The sequence below is a fragment of the Pelmatolapia mariae genome, linkage group LG17 (assembly GCF_036321145.2).
Source record: "Pelmatolapia mariae isolate MD_Pm_ZW linkage group LG17, Pm_UMD_F_2, whole genome shotgun sequence".
NCBI classification, from domain to species: domain Eukaryota; kingdom Metazoa; phylum Chordata; class Actinopteri; order Cichliformes; family Cichlidae; genus Pelmatolapia; species Pelmatolapia mariae.
Window position 1 is genome coordinate 6,190,798 of NC_086242.1, and position 7,757 is coordinate 6,198,554.

Genomic DNA, 7,757 nt, shown 5'->3' on the forward strand with positions numbered 1-7,757 from the left:
ATGAAGTGTCAATTGACATGTTTACCATGCAAAAGCAGAAATTTTTTTATGGAAGCTCGTTGCATTTTATAAAATGTGACTTCCTTCAGCAAATGCCTTTAAAGTGTGTCATCAGTGATTATCATCTCTAACATCATTAGTTTCCACGTTGACTTGACTACACCCTAAGAGTTCCATTTGGCGCTTCCTTGTTAAGGAAGTTTTGAATAAGAAGAAAAGAAAACAACTGAGTAAGGACCTTGCTCCGACAGTGGATACCAAACAATATCACGTGCCATGTATCTGTTGGCATGAGTGTGTTAGGACAGAGGCATGGGCTCTGTTTAGTTAATGATTGTCCTCCAAAAAAACCCTAAAAAAAACTAAAAAAGTCCTTCTATGTATAACTTAATTAATTACATGAGATAGCTTCAGTCACTCAGCACCTCTTTGTCAAAGTTTCCCTTAAGCTATACTGATTCACCACACCTACTTCTTCTGTGAAAAAAGAAAGAAGATTTTGTGGTTTAATAAACAGTTTGGCTTTGTTCTGAAAGCACTCATTAACAATGCTGAATCCTCCCAATTACTTCCAAGTATCAAAAGAAATTCCGGTGTAGTGTTTTAACAGCAAAGTCACATCTGAAATGTACAGCCCATACCAGGAAGTAGGCTGCTTTAAGTGAAGAAGAGTGGCTAGGAGAGACACCACACTGAACATGTAGAGATCAGTGTGACATCAGCCGTCCACTGACTCCTCGCAAGACATCAAACAAGCAGGTACGCTAAAAGCATCAAAGTGGTACTGGGATTAGAGTAATGTGATTTCTGGGCATGTTTACATGTGAACTTAGAGAAATCGTTTTGGAAACCCACTTTAGCTGGCGCCAAAGCATCGCGCTCCAGTGCAGAAAAAGACCACACACAGGGTGATACACTGAGACAATGAAATGCTATAGTTGAAATGCCAGCATTAGTCACTTTGATTGAAAGTGAGATTATCTTTTGAAAGTAAGAGATCCAGAAAACTGTCTAAAAATAGTACAATAGCATTAGGTGGAGGATTTGCCACAAAAGTGGATAACAGGGGCTTTGGGAGGTGGGACATAAAGAAAGGAACAAGTGGGAAAAGCAACCTGAATGGTAAACTGTACATGGAAAATTATTTGGTGCCAAACTAAACACTTCAACATGGAGCTCAAGCGTAACCAGATTTTAATACTATAATAGCTGCTTTTAATAAGCGGCCAAACTAAATAATCCAGTATGGTGATACACTGAGACAGTGGTTCAGTAATTTCGCATTGCTATAAGACTAAGAGAAGTCAAAGACTAGACCCTGTGCCAAAGCAAATCTCTGTTCACCCAAACAGATTTTCATTCATTGCTTGCCCTGTAAAAACTGTTGGCATTTTTGAGCATCTATTTTAAGCCATCACACTTACGCACCAGTGATTTGTACCACTGCTTTGATTCCGAGCCGCAGCGAGCACTTCTGCATCCTCTCACACTTCATGACCGTGGAAAGGCTGACGTTGTGGAACACGGTGGAGGTGTTGAGACTTTCGGCGGGGTTCTCGCATGGACGTGGAAATGAATCTACACAGCAACGGGGACAGAGAAATATTTTTTAAAAAACGAAAAAGTTACACTGTGGGATGTGTGAGGAAAATGAATGTGTGGATTTTGTGTACCAAATGTGGGTAAAAGGATCTTTGAAGTATGCTGTTACTTACTTATTAAAAAAATGTTATTCAAAAAATTATGTAATATGAAAGCAATAGGCAGAGTGTTACAGGCATAGCCCTGAAGAATGTAGGCTCATGGGCAGGGTAGTCCAGTTGTAAGTAAATAATTAAGACTCGATTGAACACCGTGTTCGTGTTTTCCTCCAAAACAATAAGTTCCGTTGGAGCAGCCTTTCAACGCCTCTCTCTGTCTCTCACTAGCAACGTTGACCCAGACAACAAAGTAAAGCTAGTTTTCAGCTACGAGCCCGACACGAACCCGACGTATTAGCCAGAGGTCCCTTTACTACGGTTCAGAGCCGCGGACCTGTTTTATATACGCGCGGAATCTGCAGCCTTACCTAATGTCCACCTACTGTTACTCATTTTATATTCAGATTTAAAAAATTTGGTCGGTATTGGTATGGCGAGTATCCTTCAGTAATAGTAATAAATCACACAGCAGTACATTCATGTAGTTGTAAAAAGCTTGATAATATATTAAGTTATCCAAAGTATTCAGAATACGTTACTCTCATTGAGTATCGTAACGGAATACATTACAAAATACATTTTGGGGCATGTATTCTGTAATCTGTAGTGGAATACATTTAAACGTAACCTTCCCAACACTGTAGAGAACAAACCACAGCAGCGTTCCCACCTTTGCCGTCTGCTGTACAAAGCATCTGAATTTCTCTTTAGCATTTCACATTTACACTCAGTATTTTGTGCAGAGATTACAGATAGCAGCAGTGCACTGCTTCTGATTTTATCAGGTCTTATTTAGCGTGTGAGGGAGGGGAAAAAAATCGTTTTAATGCTATGGGTGGGGCTCATTTAAAGATCTTTGAATGTGGTTACTGTTTCTCACTTTAGTTCAGAGGCACATAATGGTCTTTGTGTTGTTTTACAGACCTTTTGAACCCAGCCTTGAATTCTATGTTAAATGCTGAATGCATTTGCTTTTGCAACATTGCGGTAAAATATAAGGGCAACAAATGCAGGCATTATCAGCTTTTCCTATTCGTTGGCTAATATTAGCTGAGTTATTGTGCAAGTAAACACTCAATGGGGATGCATGACTGCAGGTGTAAAGTGGCAACAAGTCTATACTCACAGCCTCCTTTGGTCTTGCAGTGAAGTCCCTGCAAAAAGAAAGAAAAGAAGAAAACACAGAGTGATTCATGACAGGCTCTTTTCTGTGAATTCTGTGTAGGAGTTTCATCAATAAAGTTACTCTTAACAGAACAAAGGTAGCAGCTCTGCAGGACAGGGGATTCCCAGACAACAATGAGTTTTTACATCCTCATTGCTCCTTTCAGGTAAAACTCTGCCTCTGTGTGTGTGTGTGTGTGTGTGTGTGTGTGTGTGTGTGTGTGTGTGTGTGTGTGTGTGTGTGTGTGTGTGTGTGTGTGTGTGTGTGTGTGTGTGTGTGTGTGTGTGTTTAACCCCACAGCTGGAGCACTGTAACACGGTTGTCTTTGGTTAATTTGCACAAAGTTAGCTAACAGCAAGATTTCACCCACAGATTCAAAAATAAATAAATTAATAATAATAATAATAATAATTATAATAATAATAATGAAGGAATGTGATTCACTGTGTTCTTTAAGGAAAAAAGTTCTGGCCAATGCATCCTCGTTTATTCACCAGTCAAGTATGTGAAACATATTTCATAAATCCTCGTGCCAGAATAAACAGTGCCTTCATTTTTATGTTGTGGGGAATGTGATTTGTAACCAACAATAGTTCCAAGAATTTTTTGTTGCATTGTTTTTTTAAGAAATGAAATCTTTTAATTCCATTGATCTACCACCTGTGAGGTACCTCACAGAACCTGATGATGTTTTGACTGTAAACACATCTCGAATTCATCTTTCAGAATGTTAACCGACTGTCACCGACTGTTTTCTTGCTACAGCGAGGCGCTGAGTTACACTATTAAGCGCGTACACATGTAGAAACCTGCAAATGATAAGGAGCTTTATCTTAACTGTACGCATGCAAGACAAGGGAGGAGAAAGAAGGAAAAGGAAGCTTGTAAAGTTCAGGTCGCTGAAAAAGAGTAAACATGTGGTGTTGACTATTCACCCTCCACCCAGATACATTTGCAGTTGTTTCCTCCTTGGGCTCCAGTAAATGATTAGATATATTTACCAAAGCATGTATCACTACCTCCTTTAACAAAAGCTCAGCAGAAGAGGCTTTGCAGGATGTAGCTTTGTAAAATTGTCTCCCAATAGGTGAATCAGAGTGTCATTAACTGGCTTTCATGTGTTTTCATTCTATGTGAACTGAGGAGCCTTTGAGATTAGAATTGGATCATCACAAATCAGATTTAAGTTTTATCACAGCCCCAGTAATGACCACAGCTGTAAGAGTACAGAACTGATTATAAACATCTGTATATTTCTGTTATTTTCACTCACTAAAAACAGCCAAATTGGCATACTAAGAAGTGTTATTACACAAGTTCATCAGCAGCAGTGACTAATATCAGAAGCTAATATAGAACACAATAATATAAGCTGATCATGTGATTTTAGCCTTGTTGATTCTTTTACCTGAGAGCACCTCATACATGTCTCCAGTCCTGGGCTTTCTCCTCCAGCTCCAGTCAGATGCAAGCAGCAGTGCACCAGCAGCAAGCCAACCCACAGGATCATTTTACTGGCCAGGTGTGGACACTGTCTTCTTCTCTCTGCTGTCCCTGTAATCTGTGCCTCTTCTTGTCCTCTCTAATCTTTTCTTTTTTTCTTTTCCAGGTGGGGCTAAGTGATAAACTCAGATGTGGGCTTGACGTAGTTGAATGTTGAGGTTCTCTGGTTTGATGTGTCCTGGATGTGATGATATCCAACATGTAGCGCGAACTAAAGGGCTCCAGCTGTTTTGTGTGGGAGGCGGGGCTCTCTGAATGAGAGCCAGTAGTGCTTTTCCTCTTCAGCAGCACTTTCCAAGATGTGATTTTTTTGAAACAGTCCATGTCCTCACTGTACAAAACTTCTTTGGGACCTTTCTACTTACCTGTCACACTATAGTGAGCTGGAATTATGTGGAAATGGTACTGAAACCCAGTCACCAATCCTCTCACCCACACGCCAAAGTCCACATGCTGTGACAGGATTTACTGGAAAGGTGCAAAATTTCACATCCCTTTTTTTGCATAATTTCTTCAATTCCTATTGTGTATTTCGGAAAAAAGAAGTTTCTAGAGGAAACCCCTTTACTGTGGTTGCAGCAGTCCCCTTTTACTGACTGGGTATTAAAATTAGAAAAGGTAAAGCAGTTTGAGGACTATGGGAAGAGCTTGTTCTTAACATCTGACTGACCTCTTAAATACTTTCACTATATTTATGTTTTGTAATAATAACTCCTCACATTTCACTCCTGAGTGCGTGAAATAGGCTTCCTCTTGGGTCAGTGTAACTTTCCCTTATTTGGGCACAGTTCTCAGAATTAAAATGAACTGGAAGCTCCACTCACGTACACTGCCATTTTTATCTTAGTCATTTAAATATCTTCCAGTTGTCTGAAAGCATGTGCTGGCATATTGAGTCATTTACACATTGCACATTATTCTAGTCCCATGACAAATGGATGTCTGCTTGTCTGCTATTGAGTCCTCAAATTAGCTGAATTTCTGTATTGCTGAGGGAAACTACTATGCTATTGTCACTACACACCTTACATCAATCACTGTCTTTACATTTTAATTTTGATCATCTGTTAAATTTTATTTATTTATTTTAAGTTTCAAAGTATGGATTACACATCTTTTTTGCATAGAATCTATTATGCCTACACACTTTTCAGGCCTCAAAATTCCTATAACGCTCTAACTCCGTGCAGTGAATCAAAAGTGACATGATAGCTTTTTCCCCTGAGGATGTACTCACCTTCTAGTTCTTACAGAGTTTCATAACAACTCAGTTAGATCAGAACATGCATGTTTCACAGAGGAGTCAGAGCTAGAGAATAAAGAAAGAGACTTGTTGAGACAAACTTCCTGCTAATGATAATACTGGGAAAGAGAAGAAATTACAGCTTTTCCAGCATATGCACGTTAATTCCTTGTTATCGGATAGCTCTAAGTGCAGTGAATCATAGTCCAGCTAAATATGGGTCAAGACAAGAGTTATACCTAACGCCTGGGAGAACAGCAGATCTTTCCTTTTTGTTTTTACTGTAAGGTGTTGTCTTTCTTTTAAGTGCTGTGTTATAAAATAACTTGAAAGATTAAGGTCATAAAAATGTTGAGACGGTGAGACAATTAAAGCTGACTATACCTGACTTCTTTCAGCCTTAACTTCTCTGACTCATGACTCATTGGACTTAAAAACAAGCACTTTTATGGCATGAAGACAAAACAACACGCTTTCCCCTTGGGGATAAAAACAATGAGTCCAGTCACACGTGAGTCTAATAATAGATTATCAAGCTGCTTTGTGACAAGTATTGCATTAAAACTGGCCTGAGATGCGTAGGCGATCACCAGCCAACACACCCAACTGAATGAAGTCAAATGAAGATACAAACAAGATTTGCTTGCAAATGGTGTAAAGCGGCTTTAAATGAGGGACAAAACAAAAGGCAAAAAGTTAGTTTGCATACATCGTTTGAGCTTCCTCGATGAAAGTGTTGGTACCGTAATGCAAATCTGATGAAAGAAGAATGACAGAGCTGCGTTTAAGATCCATTTATTGGGAAATATCTCTTTACAACTCTTGTCATTGTTTGACAGGAGACTTTGAAGTGTTTCCTGACACTGCGAAAAAGCCATTCGAACTTCCATGGCTATCCATAAACTGGCCCATCTACTTTTGAGTAACAGCTCTATCTGCTGGGGTTTGGTGTGTATTACACTACAGTAGTTACACCTTTCCCCCCCCCTCAGGTCAAAGGTTGGTGCTGTTGGTTTAATAGCAGTGCTATAAATGTTAAAAATTGGCTTTATTTTGTTAAGTTTGTCTCCAGTGTATTGGAGTCCAAGCCTTTGCACTCAACACAATTTTTACAGGATTTTAAAGTAATGATCGCAGCATATGGTAAATGGCCTGCATTTGTATAGCGCTTTTACTCAGTCCCTAAGGACCCCAAAGCGCTTTACACTACATTCAGTCATTCACCCATTCACACACAGGCAATGGCAAGCTACATTGTAGCCACAGCTGCCCTGGGGCGCACTGACTGCCGGACACTGGTGCCACCGGGCCCTCTGACCACCACCAGTAGGCAAACATGGAGTTAGTATCTTGCCCAAGGATATTTGGAATGCAGCCAGGAGGCAGCCTGGGATCGAACCACGACCTTCTGATTAGTGGCTGACCTGCTCTGCCACCTGAGCTACAGCCACCCCTACAGCCATCTGATGTTATATACAAAATAAATATATGTATATATTTATTTTGCCCAAGTCCTCCCAAGATGTGTAAATCAATCTGGATGAAATTTGCTAAACAGTCTAGCGTGCCAGGATTATTGACATATATGTAGCTTTTTGGAACACCTAAATCCTTGCACACTATATATTTTATATGTAGAAGCTGATCTCAAAACCAATGGCGACCCTACACCTACGTTAGTTGTACGACTGATTCCCAAAATGTGGGCTGGGGCCCTCCTGCTGGGCCGTGAAGGTACTGCAGGTGAGCCATTACTTACAGTTTGTCACGGTTCTGGATCAGTTTGACCTAGTATTTTGAGTTGTTATGTTTTGGTTTATTTTTGAATGATGGATTGTTCTTTATGTTTCTCTGGTGCTTTGTTGGGTTTTATGATGAATCTGTGTTTCAGTTATTTTGGTGTGTTGGATTGTTTTCTTATTCTCTTGTAGTGCTTGTGGTGATGATGATGATGATGATGATGATGATGATTAGTTTCATGTTCTGTTTATCCGTGTTTAAGGGTTTGTTGTTTCATGTATTGCTTGAGTTGCATGTGTTATATTCTGTCTGCCTCTCTGTCTGCGTCTTTGTTTAGTGGTTCTTGTTTCCTGTTTTATTGTGAAGGTCTGTGTCTCATGTGAGTGTGTTCAGTTCTACTGCTCCC